The sequence below is a fragment of the Cryptomeria japonica genome, chromosome 3 (genome assembly GCF_030272615.1).
Source record: "Cryptomeria japonica chromosome 3, Sugi_1.0, whole genome shotgun sequence".
NCBI classification, from domain to species: domain Eukaryota; kingdom Viridiplantae; phylum Streptophyta; class Pinopsida; order Cupressales; family Cupressaceae; genus Cryptomeria; species Cryptomeria japonica.
The window spans coordinates 996,394,126-996,417,666 of record NC_081407.1 but is presented as its reverse complement, the minus strand read 5'-3'; positions in this window follow the sequence as shown (position 1 = coordinate 996,417,666).

The following is a 23,541-nucleotide window of genomic DNA, read 5'->3' as shown; positions in this document are numbered from 1 at the left end:
CATGTTATAGATTGTGTTGCGGTTTAGTGGATGTGGTCTCATGGCATGTATAGTATTCACATTATGTTTCTCAAATGGTTTCTTTGTTCTGCAAGAGAGTTTTGTTGATTTATGTTTAAGATATTCAGTTATGTTGTGTTTCAATGTGTCTAATTAAGTTATCTTAATTGGATCGTATTCTTTTGGTTCAGATATGATTTGGAATTTGTATTGAGAAATGGATATGGGTCTCACCATGGGGTGTGGAGATTTGCATGAAATATTTTGCATTGGAAGATGTTCTGTGGCCAATTGATTGCTATATCTACATGTTACATTTGGTAACAACTTTGGAGAATGTATTAGCATGTACAAATCTTTGGATTAATCATGGAAGGATGTGTTATAATATGTTTTGGTTCCCTCTTTCTCCTGGATTAGACATCTTTGAGTATTTTTTGTTCGGGTGGCTTATTTTGTGTAATATTACTTATTCTAGTTTGGTCAACCCCACATTAAGTTTTCAACGATTTATCTCATATTTAAGGAGTGTGGATGGATGAGTTGTGTGTGACATGGTAGTCTGGTATGTGGCATAGAGTGGATTGTGTGTGAATTAATGAGAAGTGTATGTGAATGATACGCAAGCAAAATTGAGTATGTGAATATGTGAAAGTCAGATTGAGAAGAAATTTGAAGGTGATATATTTAGTAAGATAGTGTGTTGTGACAATGGACATTATCAGAGATGTTTGTCATGATGTTGTTCGCCTAATCTAGTTGTTCAAGGACAATTTCATGTTCAAGAGAATCCTTCTCAGTTTCAATTCAACTATTTCCTTTGTTGTTAATTGGCAACGAGTCCTTTGGCAATAGTTTATATCTTGATGTGAAGCAGTGAGCCTCGACCGTGCAAGTCCTTGTATCTTTCCCTAAGGCAATGTGTCTTAGCCTTGCAACTCTTTCAAGCATTGTTGCTCCTTGGCAATAAGCCTAGAAGTTTTTTATTATTCATATTCATACTGTGAGTTAGGTTCTCACCGTAGTTTTTCCCTATTTGGTTTTTCGACATAAATCTGGTGTTCGTGTGTTGATGGTTGATGATCATGTGTTAATGATTAATATGTTGTTGCTAAGTAAGTTTATGTTGTTTATAATTAATATATTTTGAAGTTTTGAACCAATTCACACCCCCCTCCCCCTCTCAGTCTTGTCATGTGCTCAACAAGGTGAAAGAGATTTCTTGGAAGGTTCTCATAATCTTCTTGATATAATATAGTTGTTGTCTTTGAGAATGTAGTTAGTGATCAGTTTAGGGACCTTAAAAAATAGAGGTCATAGGCCACTTCAATATTTTCAAAACAAAATGATGTAATTTCAACCATACAATTATAAACCATGAACTCATATATCTTCAATTTAGAAATAATATAATTAGAAGGTTACCAAATTGTCTGTGTTGATTCTACAAGTTGTTTAATTCCTCTTCTCGAACAACTAACCAAGAGGCAGGGCCCACTTCTTAGCCACCAATTGGATTTACCTTATTATTTTGTGTGAGTTATTGTTTCCATTTGTGCATTGATTTATCAATGTGATGTTAATTTATTAAGTATGAAATTTGTTTATTAAAGTTCATAAAGGCATGGTGTGATTGTAGATCTTCAAGATAACTTATGCATACAAAATTGATAAGGTCACATTATCTTTAAAGAGAAGCACTCCACATAGTGTCTGCTATAGGTCATGTCGCTAGATTACAACAACTTATGTTGCCAAAACTATTTAATTACAAATTTTACATTGCATCTTTCTTGTTCTTACTATTAGACTTTGAGTGACACCTGAAGCATCTTGGTGATTTAAAAAAGGTTGAATTAAAATAGAATTAGAAGTGTGAAATAGAATTTAAAAGAGTGTATTGATTATAATTTAAAAGTGTGTGTTACCAAAATAGAATTTAAAATGTGTGGTTTTAAGAATAAGATTTAAAGGATTTACATTAGCTTCCAAATTTGTAATGCACTTCATCATGCTTATCTTTCCATCTTTAGCCCTTAGGCATATGGCCACTACACCTTTCTCAAGTTTACGATCCCTCGGGTTGACATAAGGAACAAACTAAAATTAGCTACCAAGTACCAACCATCATCTTAAATTGTTATCCATAGTTTGACCAAATAGAGATCTATTCATTTCTTGAATCCACGGTTCCATTGGAATTGACAAACCATTTTAGGCCTACCATTGCCCTAGAAGAATTGAAAGGTTTTGTCATTTCTACTATCTAAAATGTGGTGAAATGGGGTCCTATCCTAGAGATATAAAGTAAGATATTAATTACTAAATCACTACCATTCATTTAAGCAAATAGCCAACAAGATCCAACTTTAGTCCCAAATGAGAGTTAGATGTTATGTATCATTATTTCCTTGTTTTGATTTCATTTCATTTGATGTGAATATGTAATGAATAGGTAAAATGATTAGAAATTGACAAGATTTAGCATAAATAGAAAGATACAAAACTTAATGTTGAACACAGAGTACCACTGAGAGGGGGGTGAATCAGTGGTTCCTAACTTGAAATCTTTACCAATCCAATTCCAAACAATCAACTTTTACTTAACCACTAAACAGTCATACCAGTAATGCAAAAGAGAAGAACAAGGAGATCGTCCACACTCAACAAATTCACAACACCAGATTCACGAGGAAAACCCAATATGGGAAAAACCTTGATGAGAAGAGCTACTAGAGACTACTACTCTAATCCATCCTCACAAGTAAAACACAAATTTACAAAGATTTAGGGCACCAACCCCTGCACCAAGCTTCAACTTGGCAATGTATAATGAAATACTACTTGAATACAGTTAAGGCTTCTTGTTGCAAATGAAATTATGCAACTCTTGAATCAAATTAATCTATGTCGGTTTACAATCTTTTCTCCTCCACTAGAACTCACACTACTGGTTGTGAAATTGTTGTCTCTATTTCTCAACCTTTGTTATCTGTCTCTCCCTCTTACACACAGTCTCTCACTAGGATGCTGCCTTCTCTGCCACACCTAACCGGTTAGGCTCAACTGCCAGACTGTGATACTTTTAGTAGAATCCTCTCATCGGTTTCCTTTCTCACTCTCACTGCTCTCTTCTCTCCAATCTTCACGACATCAACAACATTTTCTGTCTGTAGCTCTAATTTCTTATCGGATGATTTCCCGCCAAAATATAATTCAAATTTTTGACAGTTAGGGTTTCCTCACCATCTACGAGGCAAACCAAATCCAATCAGATCCTGCACGATCCAATCACCTTGATGTCCATCTATTCATTTTTGTCATTTCCACACCTTTTAAAACACGTCCACAAAAGAGAACCACGATCCATTATTTCAATCTACATTTGTCAAACTGCTATTAATACCTTTGTCATTTCCTTCTCCAGGTATTCTTTCAATCCGATCTTCTTGCTTCAATCCAGGCACCAATTGCTCCCTTGATCTTCCTCTGTCATTCCTTCTTCCTCAAGTCGTAATGAATCTGATGCCATCCCTTGATTTGCAATTCCTTCATTAATGGTGAATATCTATTTCATCAACCTTGTCGATGAAGCTTCACCAACCATGACACACTTGCCACCTCATCTCCACAGGGCATCACACCAATCAAGACACGGCCTACCAACACGCAACAAGACACATCCAACACATATAGGTAAAACCCTTTGCAAGTAGAGTGTTATTCTTTTGTTAACCGGTATAGAATCCTGTATCGGTTGCACATCTTTACTTCCGGTGGTGTGAGACAACTTTTAACATTCAGCCTCTTCATCATGAGCAAGCAACCATCCTCCATGCTCAATCTCCACCGGTTGACATCAATGACAACTTAGTGCCAAAATGCCAACAATCTCCCCCTTTGGCATTGATGTCAACTTTTCACAATCCACTCCATACCGGTACATTTCTCCCCCTTTGACATAAATGACAAAGGGTACTTGCGCACTCCCCCTTTGCCCCTGACCCAACTCCCCCTATGTCATATAGAACCTGCCTAGGCAGATGCTACAACGCCCAACTTGTGTCGTAGGTACTCAAAAGTGCTAACCAGTAATGGTTTGGTGAAAATGTCTACTACTTGTTCACTAGTAGGAACATAATCCATTCTTACCTCCTATCCTTCAACCTTCTCTCTGAGGAAGTGATATTTGATTGCAATGTGTTTTGTTCTGGAATGCATGACCGGATTCTTTGCTATGTTGATTGCACTCGAATTGTCACACCGTATGAGAATAGGTTCAGTGATGTCTACCTGTATATCTTTGAGAGTCTACTTCATCCAAAGCACCTGAGAGCATCATGTAGTAGCAGCAATGTACTCAGCTTCAGCAGTAGATAAGGAGACTGAGTCTTGCTTCTTGCTATGCCAAGAGACCAACCGGTCACCTAGAAATAATGCACCACCACTTGTGCTCTTTCTATCATCAATGCATCATGCCCAATTGGCATCAGTGTATGCTTCTAGGATAAAAATTTCCCTGTTTAGGGTACCACAAACCATAGCTAAGAGTTCCTTGTAGGTACCTAAAAATTCTACTAACAACATTCATGTGTGACTGCTTTGGTGCAGCTTGGAATCTAGCTACCATGCATACTGCCTAAACTATATCCGGTCTTGAAGCAGTTAGGTACAATAGACTGCCTATCATGGATCTATACAGAGTTTGATCCACTACCGGTGATTCATCATTCTTACTCAATTTACTGCTTGTCACCATGGGAGTACTTACCGGTTTGCAATCTTCTAATTGGAATTTCTTCAACATCTCCTTTGCATACATGACCTATGAGATAAAGATTCCTTTATCTTTCTGTAATATCTGTAAGCCAAGGAAGTAAGTCAATTCACCAAGCATTGACATCTCAAATTCTGACTGCATCTGATCAGCAAACTCTTTGCAGAGAGTATCCTTGTTGCCTCCAAAGATGATGTCATCTACATACACAACCACAATAATCATGTGATTCCCATCTTTCCTTATGTACAAATTATTGTCTGTACTTCCCTTTTTGAATCCTTGCTCCTTCAAATATTGATCTAATCTTGAGTACCATGCTCTAGGAGCTTGCTTCAAACCGTACAGAGCCTTCTTTAACCAACACACAAATGTCTCATCATCATGCAGCAGAAATCCTTCTGGTTGCTCCATGTATACTTCCTCTAAATTTCCATTTAGAAAAGCATATTTTACATCCATTTGGTATACTTTGTAGCCCTTGTAGGTAGAGTAAGCTAGAAACATCCTAATTGCTTATAATCTAGCCATCAATGCAAATGTTTCTTCAAAGTCAATCCCTTCTACTTGAGAGTATCCTTTGCACACTAGTCTAGCTTTATGCCTTACAATCTTACCTTCTTCATTCATTTTGTTCCGATAGACCCACTTTGTACCAATGATATTCTTGTCTTCTGGTCTAGGGACTAACTCCCAAGTCTTGTTCTTCTCAATCTGGTGCAGTTCTTCTTCCATGGCATCCATCCATTCTTGTCTCTTGCTAGCCTTAATGAAAGTTTTGGGTTCAACTTCAGTCATGAGGCATAGGTTGACTTGTTCATCATTCCGGGCAAGTCTTCTTCTAGTTTGCATACCATCATTCTTATTCCCCAGAATTTGTTCTTCTAGGTGATTCAACTGTACATACCGGTTGGAACCTTCTAGGATGCTACCTCTGGTGCAATTTTTGTCTGAGCTTCATAATATTCATCACCAGAGTCATCATACCGGTTAGCTTGTGGTTGAGAACCTCTTAGCATATCTTCATAAACTCTTACATGCACACTTTCAACAACTCTTCTTAGTCTTTTATTGTAGCATTTGTAGGCTTTGTTGTTAGATGAGTAACCAAGGAAAATCCCTTCATCACTCCTAGAGTCAAAACTTCCCAAACCATCCATATCTTTCTTAATGAAGCACTTGCTTCCAAAAACTTTGAAATATTTGACTGATGGTTTCCGGTCATACCATAACTCATAAGGTGTCATTTTGTTGTTTGTTCTTAATTGAACCCGGTTCAAAGTATAGACAGCAGTATGAACAGCTTCTTTCCAATAAGTATCAAGCAGACTAGCCTCATTCAACATGATTCTGGCCATCTCTTTGATTGTCCTGTTCTTCCTTTCTACCACTCCATTTTGTTGTGGTGTTCTAGGAGCATAGTATTGTCTTCTAATTCCATGTTTTTCACAATAATCTTCAAATTCATTTGATGTGAACTCTCCACCCCTGTCTGATCTTAGGCATTTTAATTTGTACCCACTTTCTTTTTCTACCATCTTCTGAAAGATCTTGAATCTTTCAAATGCTTGTGATTTATCTTGCAGAAAGGTAACCCATGTCATCCTTGAGTAGTCATCAATGAAGAGCATGAAGTATCTTTCACCGGCAAGTGCTCTTGTTCTAGTTGAACCACACAGATCTGTATGCACTATTTCAAGTGGCTCGGAGGTGTTGTGCTCCTTTGTCCTGAAACTCACTTTTGTTTGCTTACCTTTTACACATTCATCACAAAATGTGTTTACCGGTTTGATGATGAGTGGAATATTCCTCACACACTCCTTTTTGCTTACTGTGACTAAGTTATCAAAATTTATGTGGCCTAATCTTCTGTGCCACAACCAACTTTCATCTACGTGTCCTAACATACATTGGGGCTCATACCATTCCCTCAGATTATAAACATTTCCATCGGTCCTCTTTCCTTCAGCCACAACTTTACCCATACTGTCTTTCTCTAGCTGGCAGTCGGTTGAGTCAAAAGTGAATTTGTAAACTTTGTCACACATCTGACTCACACTCAGCAGATTATGTTTGAGGCCTTCCACATAGTATACATCATGTGCCTTCAATTTTCCATCAATGCTTAGTGTTCCTTTTCCCTTTATTTTGATGGAAGAATTGTCTCCAAACCTTACCGATCCACCATTCCAATCTTCAAGTTGAATGAATTTCCTTTTGTCACCAGTCATATGGTTTGAGCAGCCACTATGTACCACCCATAGATTTTTACTTTCACCATGCAAGGCAGTTTGCACTATGAGACTCGATTCTGCCTTTTCCTTTTCTTTCTCAAACCAAACTGGTTTCATTTCCTTCTTCTTGTCAGCTACTATATTTAGCTCAGGTTCAGTTACCAGTTCATGATCTAGTTTTTCCTTCATTTTCTTGATCTTCTTGTTTTTGCATAACTTTGCTATGTGTCCAAATTCTTGACAATTATAGCATTTTATATTTTCATTAAGATTTTTGTAGGGTGCTAGTTTGTTCTTTTTACAATCAAAACTCTTATGCCCAAATCCATTGCACTGATAGCAGACAATATCCATATCCTGGAGTGCATTAAATGAATTTCTACTTTCATAATTCATAGAAGGCTTATTGTTTAACCTACAGTCAGCTATTCTATGCCCAAACTTATTACACCGGTAACAATAGCCATGAAAGTCTAATACATACCGATTGGGTTGTCTTGGTCCTAAATGAAAATGCCTCAATGGGTGTCTTCCATTCATGTGGTTGAATCTAGTGAATCCTTCTCAGTCAATCCCAGCATTCCTTCTTGAATTTGCATATTTACGCATGAAGAATGGCCTCTAGTTCATTTCTGTGTATCGGTTTGGATGTTGAGTTCTAACAACATTTGAATGTCTTTTTGCCAGTATCCTTGCCTATAGGGAATGTCTTATTTTCTTTACCTTCAATTGAAGAGGTGAACATTATCTCTTTGTCAGATTTATCTTTGTGGGTTGAACCTTGACCAACTTCAAAGCCTAAACCTCTGATATCTTTGGATTGCTTTTGTTTGCTCAACATCTTATCCAAAGCCTCAGTGTTGCCTTCATACTTACTTCTTGTCTTTATTTCTTCCTTGCTTTCTTCAAGCTCCTTTCTGAGCTTTATTATTTCTGCTTCCATCTCTTGATGCTCCTTTTCTTTCTTTGTCAGATCAAGGGTTGTAGCTTCACTGATCTTCTTAGTTTCTTCTAGCTGTATTTTAAGTCATATATGATTTGACCGGATTCTTCCAGAGACTGCTTCAAGAGATCTTGTTCATCTACCGCACCAAGCTTAACCCTCTTGAGTTCCCTTCTTGTTTTACTTAATTCTTCAAGTGCACTAATAAGTTCACTTTCCAAATCCACTTCAGCCTCAATATCTTCTTCTTCCTCAACTTCATCAACAGGTCTATCAAGTGCCATGAAGAGACTTACTTTTCTGTTGTTCTCATGGTCATCGTCTTTTGATGGATCTTCATCATCTGTTGTATCATCCTCAATAGTATATAGGTTGTTTTGGTTCCGGTAGCCTCTTCTTCCCTGCCAGTAGTCATTCCTATCTCTGTCTTTGCCAACAGGTCTTCTGAACTCTCTTGACTCATCTACTCCAACTTCTTTGTGAGGACAGCTTGCAGCGAAGTGTCCTACTTTCCCGCAGTTGAAGCATTTAAGTGGTAGCTTTCCCTTGTATTAGTCAGATCCTCTTTTGAGCTTCCTGACAAAGTTTGCTACTTCAGCATCAGAGTCTTCATTGGATTCTTTATGAGTAATAGCTTCTTTTCCCTTTTTGGTGATGTTGATTGTTGCCTCTTTCCTTGTAGAAGTCTCACCGGTTGTTCTCATCTCAGAGGCTGTCAATGAGCCAAATAGTTCATCCATTGTGAAAGTCTTCAGATCCTTGGCTTCTTCTATGGCTGACACCTTAGTATCATATTTGGAAGTGAGATATCTAAGTATCTTTTTGACAAGAATCTCATCTGCGATCTCTTCTCCAAGTCCTCTAATAGTATTCACAGTTTCATCAAATCTGTGAAGATAGTTTGCAATCTTTTCATCATGAATCATTTTGATGCTTTCAAGTTTACTTCTCAGTGTTTGCAGTTTGGCTTCCTTGACCTTTGCATCTCCCTCAAACAACCTCTGCAATTTGTCCCATGTCTCCTTTGTTGAAACACAGTGCATGACTTTGACAAATTCATTATCAGATAGTCCACTCAAGATGGCATGTTCTGCCTTTGCATTATTCTCATACTCCCTTTTTGCATCCAGATCAGTGGGAGGAGTATTGGGAACAACATGCCCATTCCTAACCACTATCCACACATCAAAACTAAGAGATGAAATATAGGTCTCCATTCTTCTACTCCAGAAGGCATAGTTGGATCCATCAAACATAGGGGCTTTAGAGGAAGCAGACTCACTTCTTGCCATTATGCTCAAAGTTCAGAATCTACCCAAGTTTTAAAGATAACAGAGAACTTGGCTCTGATACCAATTGTTGAGCATAGAGTACCACTGAGAGGGGGGTGAATTAGTGGTTCCTAACTTGAAATATTTACCAATCCAATTCCAGACAATCAGCTTTTTACTTAACCACTAAACAGTCATACCGGTAATGTAAAAGAGAAGAACAAGGAGATCATCCACACTCAATAAATTCACAACACCAGATTTACGAGGAAAACCCAATATGGGAAAAACCTCAGTGAGAAGAGTTGCTAGAGACTACTACTCCAATCTAGCCTCACAAGTAAAACATAGATTTACAAAGATTTTGGGCACCAACCCAAGGAGCACCAACCCCTGCACCAAGCTTCAACTTGGCAATGTATAATGAAATATTATTTGAATATAGTTAAGGCTTCTTGTTGCAAATGAAATTTTGCAACTCTTGAATCAAATTAATCTCTACCGGTTTACAATCTTTTCTCCTCCACTAGAACTCACACTACTGGTTTTGAAATTGTTGTCTCTATTTCTCAACCTCTGTTATTTGTCTCTCCCTCTTACACACAATCTCTCACTAGGATGATGTCTTCTCTGCCACACCTGACCGGTTAGGCTCAAATGCCAGACTATGATATTTCTAGTAGAATCCTCTCACCAGTTTGCTTGCTCACTCTCACTGCTCTCTTCTCTCCAATCTTCACGACAACAACAACATTTTTTGTCCGTAGCTCTCATTTCTTATCGGATGATTTCCCGCCAAAATGCAATTCAAAGTTTTGACGGTTAGGGTTTCCTCACCATCTACAAGGCAAACCAAATCCAATCAGATCCTGCACGATCTGATCACCTTGATGTCCATTTGTTCATTTCCGTCATTTCCACGCCTTTTAAAACACGTTTTCTAGAAAAGAGAACCATGATCCATTATTTCGATCTACATCTGTCAAGCTGCTATTAATACCTCTTCTATTTCCTTCTCGAGGTATTCTTTCAATCTGATCTTCTTGCTTCAATCTAGGCGCCAACTGCTCCCCTGATCTTCATCTATCATTCCTTCTTTCTCGAGCCGCAATTAGTCTGATGACATCCCTTGATTTGCAGTTCCTTCATTAATGGCAAATATCTGTTTCATCAACCATGTCAATGAAGCTTCACCAACCACGACACACTTGCCACCTCAGCTCCACATGACATCACACCAATCAAGACACGGCCTACCAACACGTAGCAAGACACGACCAACACATATAGGTAAAACCCTTTGCAAGTAGAGTGTTCTTCTTTTATTAACCGGTATAGCATCCTATATCGGTTGCACATCTTTACTTTCGTTGGTGTGAGACAACTTTTAACATTTTGCCTCTTCATCATGAGCAAGCAACCATCCTCCTTGCTCAATCTCCACCGATTGACATCAATGACAACTTATTTCCAAAATGCCAACACTTAAAACCAATACAAAAGTATAGATCTGGAGATGAGATGTAGAGAGGAACCTATAACTGAAATCTGGAATTGAAAGTGATAGTCTAGTGATCTAGGCACCCTAGATTTGGAGGTGTATACTTTATAGATCTTTCTCTCCAAATTCATCCTAAAAATGTTTTTCAAGTGAGTTAGGCAACATAGACCTAGGGTTTTGGCATGTTCAAAGGCTGGAACTATCTATCTTAGTCTACACTATGCAAATCTACAACACTTTGTTGTCAAATATTTAACTTGTACACATAAAAGAGGCAAAAAAAAAATTGTATGGGGGCTTGCCTATGTCAAACCCTATGTTGGTGTTCCACCTCCACAACAACAAAGTTGATGAAATTATAACTTACCCTTAGTAGAAAAAAGGTTAAATGAGAGAGGAAATGTTGAATTGACAAGATTATACCTTAGGATTGATCTTGGTGATGATGCAATTCACTTTAGATAAGTCATCCAAATCTTTATGCAATAATATGAAAAACCATAGCAAAATCCATCATAAAAATATACTTGAAGATAGTTGTTGTAGCTTGATGCTCCTTGTACTCATATATGATCTTGAACAAAGGAATGGTGACTCTTGAATTGTGGTGATAAATGATTTTCTTATATAGTTGTTGTCACAAAAAAAATCACCCTTGTTGAGCTATCAACTCAACAACCTTGTGAAACAACCTCAAAGTGTGGGACCTTGCGCAAGGGGGTTGATCTCTAGAGAAGGTTGACTTATTTCTCAATCCAAGTGTAGGTGTTGAACCAACTCAACACTCCAAATTTTACTTCTAAACCTATCTAACAACTTGCAAAGGAAAAGGGAAGACAAAAATGCTAAAATGAAATGAGGTGATGCACCAAGATAAGAGATGTTTCTCCCCCAACCCATAAATGACACAAAGAATCAATTGAAATACCCAAGAGATGCACAACTTCAGTTGCATGAATGACCCCAAATATATGTATGGAGGTTAGAATTTGCTAAATGTCAAAAGGGGAGAAGGTTTCCCACAAGTCACACCCAAAAATAAGTTAACACAACATATGTGTAAGAGAAAGTCACAAAATATGCCCTTACAATGAAGGTAAGAAAACATACACAACATGCACAAGTTGAAGGCAAGAAATGATAATTTCAATTTATTCTAAGACCAATGGCCAAACTTACAATTGCAAAAATGCAAGAAATATACAAGTCTTCAAGAGAAGTGAAAGAGCGTGAGAATAGCTCAAGCTAGTAGGGAGAGAACCCTTTACGATGAGGCTTAACAACCTATATATAGGAAAATGGTCACAAAGAAGAGACTAATGGTCAAGTAAGGGAATCCTTGACCCTTGTGTGTACAAATGAATGTCAGTCAAGGAAGGCAGGTAAATGCAAAGACCTGACATGGTATGTATGCAAGCAACATGGTATACCCTGACAAGGCAATCCCGAGAAGAAAAGTACTTCTAAAAGGTGGTTTGCCTGACACTCCAAAGTCAGAGAAAGCAGTACTAACATGAAGGCCATCAAGTAACCATAAATAAGTATGGCCCTAGAATCCACTTGATGGCAATCTTGCAAAAACATTAAATGCACTCTTGTAGCTCCACAGATGAAAGTAGACAAGTTGTAGGAGTTGGTAGAGTATTAAGAACCTTGAGTGTTTATCATGTCATCTGGAAGTGTTGCAAGTCGAGAGGATTTGAGAACCTAGGAATCTCAAGATTTCAGGGTTCCAGAGAAGGAGAAGGTTGGGAACCCCGAGATTCCAATATTTTGGGTTCAAAGGAAGGAGAAGACTAGGAACTTGAGGATTTCATGATTCTGGGTTCAAAGGAAGGAGAAATCTAGGAACCTTGAGATTTTGAGATTCTGGGTTCAATGGGAGGAGAAGGTTGGGAACCCCGTGCTTCTGGGATTTTAGTTTTAAAGGAAGGAGAAGGCTGGGAACCCCGTGATTTTGGGATTTTAGTTTTAAAGGAAGGAGAAGGTTGGGAACCCCAAGATTCCAGGTTCAAAGGAAGAAGAACGCTGGGAACCCCGGATTCTAGGTTCAAAGGAAGGAGAAGGTTGGAAACCCCACATCTTGACAGAAAACACTTAACACTTCATGCTTCTATTGGCTTTGTCTTTGATCAGTTGGGGTAGCGCTAGTCCATGGAACTTATCTCTATTCGGTTCTCACTAATGGACCAAGAATGTCATAAAAATGACAATATTTTGGTGACCTTTGTGGGATGCTTGCCTGTTAAGCATGGAATCCAGAAGCCTTGAGCATCCATTGGGCACTTAATCATCAAAAAGACCCAAAACATGTGTTTGCCAACACTTAGAGGGAAGCTGAAAACTAGAACATACATTCTCTTAAGGAGAATGCAACAAGTGCAAAAGCACTTATGAAAGAAAAACAAGCTCTAATCTAATATATAAATTGTCATCAAGACCCTCTTTAGAAGCAAGGCTTGAGATGAATCCCATTCACTGGGATTGGAAGAACTTCACCATCAAGCTTGGAGATATGAAATGCATTGGCCTCATTGCAACTAATGATGACATACAGACCACTCCAGATAGCATCAAACTTGGAGTATCACCCAACTTTGACTTTGTCTACATCCCACTTAAGAACTAGATTCCCCTCTTTGAAAACCCTATTAATAGCCTTTTTGTCAAAACTTCTTTTGACTTGTTCTTGTTGAGCCTTAAGTGTATGCATAACCTAACCTCTAACCTCTTACAGATCCATTAGCTCAGCTAGCCTTACTATCATGGCATCATTCTCTGTCAATTCTAGTTGATGTGCTAGTTCAAGAGAGGGTAACTCCATGGAAGATGGGAGCCTTGCTTCCTTCCCATATACCATCATGAAAGGGGAGTTACCAATCGCCCTCTTGGGTATGATCATATCAACCCATAAGGCTATCCTCAACTTATTATGCCAAGACCTTTGATTGTCTTCAATTGTCCTTTTGATTATCCTAATGAGGTTTTTGTGGAAGATTTAGCTAAGCCATTAACGTGAGGGTAATAATTTGATGATGTTTTTAAGTATATACCATGCTTAATTGCCCAACGGCTGATTTGGGTTCCAACAAATGCCTTAGCATTATCTGATATGATGGTGGAAGGGACACTGTATCTTGTCACAATTCTATCAATGAATTCCAACACTGAGGCCTCATTGGCATCTTTCAATGCAATTGCCTCTATCCACTTGGTGAAGTAGTCTCTTGTGGCCAAGATCCACTTGTGGCCAACACTAGAAGGTAGATTCATCATGCCAATGAAGTCTAAAGTCCATTGTGTGAATGGCTAATCAGCTTGAATAAGGTGGAGAGGAAAGGCAGTTAACCTTTGCTTTCTAGAGAAGAAAGTGCATTTCTTGCAATTTGTCACCCATCTATGTGAGTCACTGAATAAGGTTGGCATCCCGAAGAGCCATCATGAAATTCTTCCAATAATCTGCTGACTTAATTTTTCTCAATACATCTTAACAAGACTCCATTTAAATCTCTTCGAAAAAGGGTGTCATCCACTAAGACATAGGGGATGGATTGTAATATGAAGTGTCTTATTTTGGTCCTATCTAGACCTTGGGGGTATCTACCTTTTGTTAAGAAGGTGGTCATGTCACTCACCCAATTAAACTAAGTGTCGTTGTTAGTTGGTGGATCATCTTGTAGCACTAGGGCGACCTCTGAAGTAGTCTCAGAAGATGAGACAAGCTATTCACATAGACCCCTTCCTCTTACAAGCTTGGTGATCTTGATGTTGATGTCGTATTTTATGATCTTGGTTATTAACCCAACCCTCCTCTCATTGATGTCCTTGTTTAGAAGGAAATCCTTGATAGTTTCATGAGGAACTAAGAGTTGGATCATGTTGTTAGACAACATGTATCTAAACTTTTTCAATGCTCTTATAACAGTGAGGACCTTCTTCTCTACATAGCTATACCTAAGCTCGTAATCCTTTAATCCTTCACTAAAGAAGGCAATAGGTTGCTCCAAATTATCATCATTTAGTTGTGTTAGGACAGCGGAGATGTTGGATTCTCCTCCGAATGTATAGAGGATAAAATCCCTTTCATAGTTAGGATTGACAAGAGTAGGGACCTGAGAAATTGCTTGCTTAATTTTCTTCAAAATTGACTCTCCCTTCCTTGGTCCAACTAAAAGACAATTTTTTCTTCAACATGGAGGTGAGGGGTTTTACCATGGTGGTAAGGTTGAGAATGAACCTCCTCACAAAGTTGATCTTGCCAAGGAAACGATGTAATCCTTTTTTGTGACAAGGGAGTGGAAGAGAAAGAATAGCCTCCACTCTCTCTAGATCAATGGCTAAGCCATCCTTAGATATAACATGTCTAAATAATCTTCCTTGATCATTAGCAAATACATGTTTTCTTAGGTTCAAGGACACACCATATTCCCTGCATTTCATGAACACGTGTTGAAGATGACCAAAATGATCAACTGCATGCTTCAAATAGACACTTATATCATCGAGGTATATAAGCACAAACTTCACTAATACACCCTTGAAATCCATGTCCATTGCTCTTTGAAATGTGGCACCTGCATTAGTTAGCCCAAAAGGCATCTTGCAATAAGCATAGGTACCCCACTTAGTAGTAAATGCAGTCTTGTATTGGTCTAACTCATGGACTATCTAATTGTAGCCTAAATACCCGTCCAAGAATGAAATTTTTTTTGTTCCAATGACCTTTTGTATAATTAGCTTCATGGAGGGAAAGGGATAATGATCCTTAAGGGAATCCCTGTTGAGGTCCCTAAAGTCTACACATAGTCTGATTTCCCCATTTTTCTTCCTTACAAGGACAAGATTAGCCACCCAAAAGGAGTGTTTGATACAAAAGATGATATTGGCTTCTATGAGTTTGGATTACTCCTTCCTCATTAGTGGCTCAATTTTGGGGTTTATTGGCCTTTGATTTTGTCTAATTGGTTTTGCATTCGGGTTTAATTCTATAGAATGTTAGGCTAAGCTAGGGTCAAACCCCTTCAAATCTTCATAGGTCCAAGAAACTATGTCATCATATCTTTGACAAAGAATAACAAAAGCTTCTTGTTCGGTTGAGGAATATACCTTTTCCAAATCTAGTGACCTACCCTTGGCAACAACAACTGGCTTATAATCACCCTTCTTTGCAGCCAGACTCATCTTCTTCTTTGGTTGATCATCCAAGTTGAAATGCCTTCCGAGGTAACTAGACCTTTAGGCAACTTGTTGGATTTGAGTTGCATGATCTGATCTCCATATTGGTTGCAGCATAGACTAATTTTTAGCAGAAAATTCTGCTTCATTTTGCAAGAAATTGACAATTTGTTGATCACTTTCGAATTTTTGCCAATTTTCTTGATTGTCTAGGACAACAAGCCTCACAAAAATCTCGATGTGTTGTTCCTTCTTGTTTGCAACAGCGTTGGTATGTCAAACTAAGCACCAACCGGTACAAACATATCAACATGCTTGTTCTGACTCCTAGGAACACTTTGGATGTTGAAGGCCTCAAATCCTTCAATCAAGTCCCAAACCCTTTGTTTGTATGATTTGAGTAATTTTTTATTTTTTATGCTTTGACATCTGATATGATTAACAACTAACTCGTTGTCTCCAAATACTTGCAAATATTTGAGCTTTCTTTTGTGTGCAAGTTAGAGGCCTTGGATTAAAGCTTCATACTTTGCCACATTATTGGTGTAGCAAAAATGAAGCATAAAAAAGAAAAGGAAAATTCTCCTACTCAGGAGAAACAAGCATCACACTCGCACCTACACCATTCTTATTTCTTGAACCATCAAAAAACATGCTCCATAGCCCATCCAAATCCTATTTTCTTGATGAGGTTAGAAGTAGGAGAATCCTCCTCATTAATACAATAGGTGTCAAGCCCAGTTTCTTCAGTCTCAACTAATGGATCAAACTCAAAAGCATTGGCCCATTCCTCTAGCAAACAATCAAGGACCTCCTCCAAAAGAGTAGCAGGTTCATAGACAATACACTCATCCTCTCTTCGTGCAAAGTGAAATTCATATTTATAGGGCTAGGGATGTAGGGCTCAATGTGGTTTTGTGTAATGGGCTTTGCCTTTATGCTAACCTTGGTACCATACCTTGTTCTAAATAGCATATGGGATGAATCATAAGATAAGTATCCACCTATCTTGGTAGTAAAGTCTCTAGACAAACAAATAGCAAAGAAGGCAGGGAGGTCGATGACTGATATGTCATGTAAGAAAGTGCAACCAGGGCATGCGTGCAAGGTTAACTTCAAACTTTTAACCAACCCTACTATCTTAATAGAAGTTCCCTCCAATAGGACAACCTCATTAGTCACAAGTTCATATTCTATACCAATAAAGTCAATTACCTTCTTAGGCATGACTGAGCTACCACCTCCAAAATCTATCATGCAATTGTGAACTAAATTATCTGCTATGATTAAAGAGAGATAGAAGGGGGGAAGCTTACTGATCTTACTTGAATCTTTTTTCTCTTTGGGTTGTACCAAAATGGTGGAGACTGTCTTCTTGTTGGTCGTTGCCTCATCACTTGATCGGTTGATGTCCTTCAATGCCTCCTTAATAAAATCCCTTGGAGATGGGATGGAAAGGGCCTCCACATAGTGACATTGAGATTGGCCTTCTTCATTTGATCAACTATATTGAAAGGAACACCAACTGATTTTGGAGGCCCCCTTAATGCTACAAGGTCCACCTTTATTTTTTGAGCGACCTGGGCCTCTTCTTGCTTCTTTCTCCCTTGAATGGTATTTTAACTTCAATCTTTGACAACTACTTTGGGCATTGGAGCTTGGGCTGATGTTGAAGGTGACATAGCCTCTACCACTCTCCTCTTTAACCTTGTGTATTGTAGCATAGTCTCTCCATTTGTTTGGTTTATACCACAAAATTTTGCCTCTTGTCAGTTAACAAAAGTAGAATCTCCTTGTATGTGAGACCGATTGCCAACACTTGGCTGATTTGGATCATATTTCTAGCTACAGGTGGTTGGCTCATTCTGCACTATTAGAGTTTGGACAAACTCTCCATTTTGGCATGTGCCTTGGTTGTGTGTCTAATTGCATGGTTGACACCAATCTTGCTCTTAGGCAAGATTTTTCTGCATAGGAACTATTGCCTTTGAGTTATTTGCAACTGTAGGATTCAAACTGTTCAAGGGCCTGGCATTGCTCCATTGGTTTTGGCCTTGAAAAGGTGACCTATTTTGCTGGTAATGCTTATTTGTGCTTGATAAGGCCTGCTATGTCGAGACTGTTGTCTCTTAGTTGTAACCAACTCATTGGCAAAAACCTAGACCATGGCCATGAACTCCTACAATTTGTTTTGGATGAAGTAGGTGCATGCATGAGTTGTTGACTCATAGATGTCACTGAGAGAGGTGCCAAAATGCATTGTCATGTAAGAGCCTCTAGGAATAGGGGAATTGGCAGCCTTGGAGCTATCTTCCTAGCCTGCATCAAACAATCTTTTGCCTTTATGGCTATGTCATATGCATCTGGTAAGTTCATTCCTCATATTGACTATATCATGGTAGCAATATCACTATTGAGGGCTCTTAGGAAATACAAGAAGGCAGGATTAGAACATGGCTTGACCAAGGCAAGGCTTCTATCCCAAGTCTTTTAAAATTTCTAATTGAAATCTCCCATGAATTCATGAGGTGCCCTCTTAATAGTGGTCAACTTCTCAACAAGTGATAAATGGTCACTTTTGTTTTCAAAATTTTTACATAGTTTTTCACCTAACTCATCCCAATTGTGAATGGAGTTGGAGGGCAACCTTCTATACCATTTTAGGGCCTTACCCTTAAAAGATGATGCGATGATATTAACCATTGCGTCATCTTTAGTTACATCAAATATAATGCAAATGATAGCAACATCTTGGATATGTTCAACTGGGGTAACAGAGCTTTCACCAATAAATAGGGTTATAGCTTTTAGGGTAGCTATTGGTATATCATCTTTTTGGGCTAAAACCATAGGACTGCCTCCATTGAAGGCAATAAAAGTCTTCTTTCTAGCGACAACCATAGGAAATAATGGTCTATTGATATGGGTGGTGGGAGACCTAGATTGTAATGGTTTTGTAAATAGAGGGGTAGAACAAGACCTAGGTGATGGAGTGTTTACAACCTTGACACCCGTGACTGGTGACAATGAAGGTCTACCTCTCTGCCTTCTAGAACTTGAAAATGAGAGTTCTAAGAATTGGCAATTACCTCTAGAAGATGTTCTTGTATGAATTATGGGCATGAAATCAGCAATAGATCATGAATAAGATATTGTATTTGTGAGAAGAGTCACCAAGTGCTTGAATGATGACTCCCTCCAAAGGTTGTGATACTAAGAACAACACTTAATTCTTAGCATGTAAGTTGAAAGTATGTCCCACTGGGCGTGCTAGAAACTGTTGTCGCAAAATTTTGCACCATTGCTGAGATATCAACTCAAAATCTTGTGAAACATGGAAACAACCTTGAAGTGTGGGACCTTGCGCAAGGGGGTTGAATCTCTGGATAAGGCCAACTTCCTTCTCAATCCAAATACAAGTGTTGAACCAACTCAATACTACAAATTCTACTTCTAAACATATCCTAATAGCTTGCAAAGTAAAAGTGAAGAAGGAAATGCTAAAATGAAAGGATGTAATGCACCAAGATAAGAGATGTTTCTCCCCCCACCCAGAAATGATACAAAGAATCAATTGAAATACCTAGGAGATGCACAACTTCAGTTGCATAAATGACCTCAAATGCATGTATGGAGGCTAGAATTTTCTAAATGTAAAAAGGGGAGAAGTTTTCCCACAAGTCACACCCATAAACAGATTAACATAGCATATACGTAAGAGAAATTCATAAAATATTCGCTTACAATGAAGGTAAGAAAACACACACAACATGCATAAGTTGAAGGAAGGAAAGAAATGATAATTTCAATTCATTCTAAGGAACTTACAATTGCAGAAATACAAGAAATATAGAATTCTTCAAGAGAAGTGAAAGAGCATGAGAATAAATCAAGCCAGGAGGGAGAGAACCCTTTACAATGAGGATTAACAACGTATATATAGCAAATTGGTCACATAGAAGAGACCAATGGTCAAGGAAGGGAAGCCTTGACTTGTGTGTGCAAAGGAATGCCAGTCAAGGAAGGCGGGGAAGTGCGCAAACCTGACATGGTCTGTATGCACACAACCTAGCCATACCCTGACAAGAAAATCCCAAGAAGAAAAGTACTTCTAGAATGTGGATTTACTGACACTCTAAAGCCAGAGAATGTAGTCCTGACATGAAGGCCATAAAGTAACCATAAATAAGTATGGCCCTTGAATCCATTTCATGGAAATCTTGCAAAAAAATCAAATGCACCCATGTAGCTCCACAAATGAAAGTAGACAAGTTGTAGGATTTGGTAGAGTATGAAGAGCTTTGAGTGTTGATCACACCATTTGGAAGTGTCACAAATCAAGAGGAGTTGAGAAACTGGGAATCTCAAGATTTTGGGTTTTTGGGGAAGGAGAACGCTGGGAACCTCAGGATTTCAGGACTTCGGGTTCAAAGGAAAGAGAAGGTTGGTAACCCCTGGATTTCGAGATTCCAGGTTCAAAGGAAGGAGAAGATTGGGAATCTTGCGATTTTGAGATTCCAGATTCAAAGGAAGGAAAAGGCTACGAACCTTGGGATTATGGGGTTTTGAGTTCAAAGGAATGAGATAGATGGGAATCCTAAGATTCTAGGTTCAATGGAAGGAGAAGGTTGGGAACCCCATGATTTTGAGATTCTAAATTTAAAGGAAGGAGAAGGTTGGGAACCCCAGGATTCCAAGATTCTAGGTTCAAAGGAAGGAGAAGGCTAGGATTCTGGGTTCAATGGAAGTGGAAGGTTGGGAACCTCGCGATTCGGGGATTTCAAGTTCAAAAGAAGGAGAAGGTTGGGAACCCAGGTATTCCAAGATTCTAGGTTCAAAGGAAGAAGAAATTGGGAACCGTGGGATTTCAAGATTTTGGGTTCAAAGGAAGGAGAAGATTGTGTACCCCACCTCCCGACATACAACACTTAACACTTCATGCTTCCATTAGCTTTGTCCCTGATCAACTAGGGCAATGGTGGTCCATGGAACATATCTCTGATCAATTCTGACTGATGGACCAAGGATGTCATAAAAATGACAACAATAGGGTTCTCAAATTATTTTTAAATTTGGATTGAATTCCAATGGTCATATCAAAATATTGAGATCAAATCCCAAATAGTAGGAACCAACCCTCACATACACTTAAATTTGGGCCCCTTTTGGAAGGACTAGGATGCTAGATGCCATAGCCCGCTGGGACTAAGGTGCTAGGAACCATAGTACACTAGGAATAGGGTGCTAAGTAGTCCGCCCAAAAAAGGATTAAAGAAAGGTGCTTGCAAAGCTTTCAAACCTAAGGGGTAGAATCATGCCACATCATGAGCATAGGGCAACAATTTTGATGAGATGAGACCAAAATAGGCTCAAAATGACCTAGAAGGAGGTACACTAAAGAAAGGGCCCAAAAATATTGTGAATTCGTAAATAGGTTACAATTTATGACACTAAGTTCAGCCGCTACTTTCAGTGGGAGCATGAACTTGCGCTCATACTCATGGTAAATTAGAGATGAAGAGATAGAGTAGTTGAGAGAAAGACAAACTGGGGATAGGATGACACAAATTTGAGGGATGATCAAAGACCCCAAGATTAGGATCGTATCAATCCAAACAAAATTTATAAATATACATAAAGAAAACAACATTAGTACTAAAGAAAACAAAAGGTTCCAAGTCAATTAGTTGAAGAGACCTCAATGTCAAAAATATCTCAACTACTAATGTCATTCTCGGAATGTTATTATAATAACACAATTAGACTTATAGAAAGAGATGAGAGCATACACCAATCGATGAGACAAGGGTCCATGGAATGCCATGGAGAAGGCATGAATTGCCAACAAGTTTTGTAATGTTGGGTGATTCATGTAGTGCAACAAACACAATCACTCTAGCAAGCCATGGTATACTAGGTAATCAACAACGATGATCATACTAAAAAGTTATGTTATGTTAGTTGACCAATGCTCAAGGAGCACAAAAATGATAACAAAGATCAAACTAGTAAGCCTCGCTATGCTAGTTGACCAACACTTGAGAAAGTGTAAAATATTCTTGTCAATGGATCAAACTAGTAAGTCACACTATGCTAGATGATCAAAACAAAGGTTAATTTCTAGAGATGGATTGATAGCCACGCCTTAGGGAAGGTTATGTAACATAACACCACAACTTTGGGGGTACAAAAATGAATGGATAAAAGCAATGAGGGGGCTTCAAATGCCCCACTTTAATATATAAGATATTTTCATGTTGAAATCTTAAGGAATGTAGAGATCCACATCAAGGATAAAACACCTTCATTGCCTAGGAGATATCCTAAAAAAATACATGTGCGCCAAGCTGCGAAGAAAATCCTTATCAAGGATGCGGGTCTTTATCAAGGAAGAGATAGTTGTAAATGAATATCTTGTAACAAGTGTAAAGGGATCCTTATCAAGGATATATAACTATCAAAGGGGGAGGAAAAGATACTTGTCTAAAGAAATCTACCTCCATTAAGAAAGGAGATTTAAAACAAAGATGACATCTTCAACACTAAAAAGGGGAAGGAGATCAAGAATACATATTTTCCCAATTGCTAGAAGAGGGGATTCTCAAGGAAGGATTGCACACTTTCAACACTAAGAAGAGATCATTTTTAAAATATATACTCTCTCAAGAAAGGAAGAGGTCCTATTCAAGGAGACACACCTCCAATCAAGGATAAGATCATCATGGAGGACAAATAATTCTATGCAAGAAAGGAAAATTGTTATAAAAGATATAACTCAACAAAGGGAAAGTGGATCCTAATTAAGGATAAATGTCTAAGAACTATTCCTACCCCTAGTATAGAGACAAGAATAAATAGGCTATTATGTTTCAATCCAAGTATGATTATACATGAAATTGTTCCACCATGAATGACAATGAGCCCTCAAAAGTTAAGCTACTAGTGTAACATAGTGAGGAGAAACACAATAGGAAACAAATGTTATTTAGAAGGTATAAGAAAAAGGTGTGAGTCATTGTCACTTGTCATTTTAATGATACTAGATATGATAAGTTGTTTTTGATTAATTAAAAACAGGTTTTAAGGGACCCGAAACCCAGATACATAAGAAAGATATTCAATAAAGCAACAAAATACAACAGCAGCAAAACACCAGCAAAAAGACCAGCAACATAGGAAAGGACAGCAAAAGGCCAGCAAGAAGTTGGCCCCAAGCCCAGCAAAAAGAAAAATTTAGAAATTCTTCATGGTTTCTTCTGCATCCCATACCAAAAGCATCATTTCCTTTGCCGCTTCCCTCAAATCAGTATTTTCCTGAGTAGTCTAGCTATCTTTCATCTTCATTTCCTTCTCCGTCGTAGTCTGTCTGGTTCTACGCCTAGAGGTCTAGTGGCTTAGGCTAGAAGTAGGAGCATCTTCAATAACCACCAGGTTCTTCTCCTGGTTTTTCTTTTCCAGGTGATTCACCAGCGTGTTCATGTTCTGGGAGGAGACTTTTAGAACCTGGAGGCTATAATCCATAAGGATTTTCAGGGCTTTCTCATTTCTAGCCATCCGGGCATTGACATTGTCCTTATCCTCCTCCACCTGTTCCTTCAGAATTTTGATGACATCCTCCAGATGTTTTAGGTCGCCTTTAA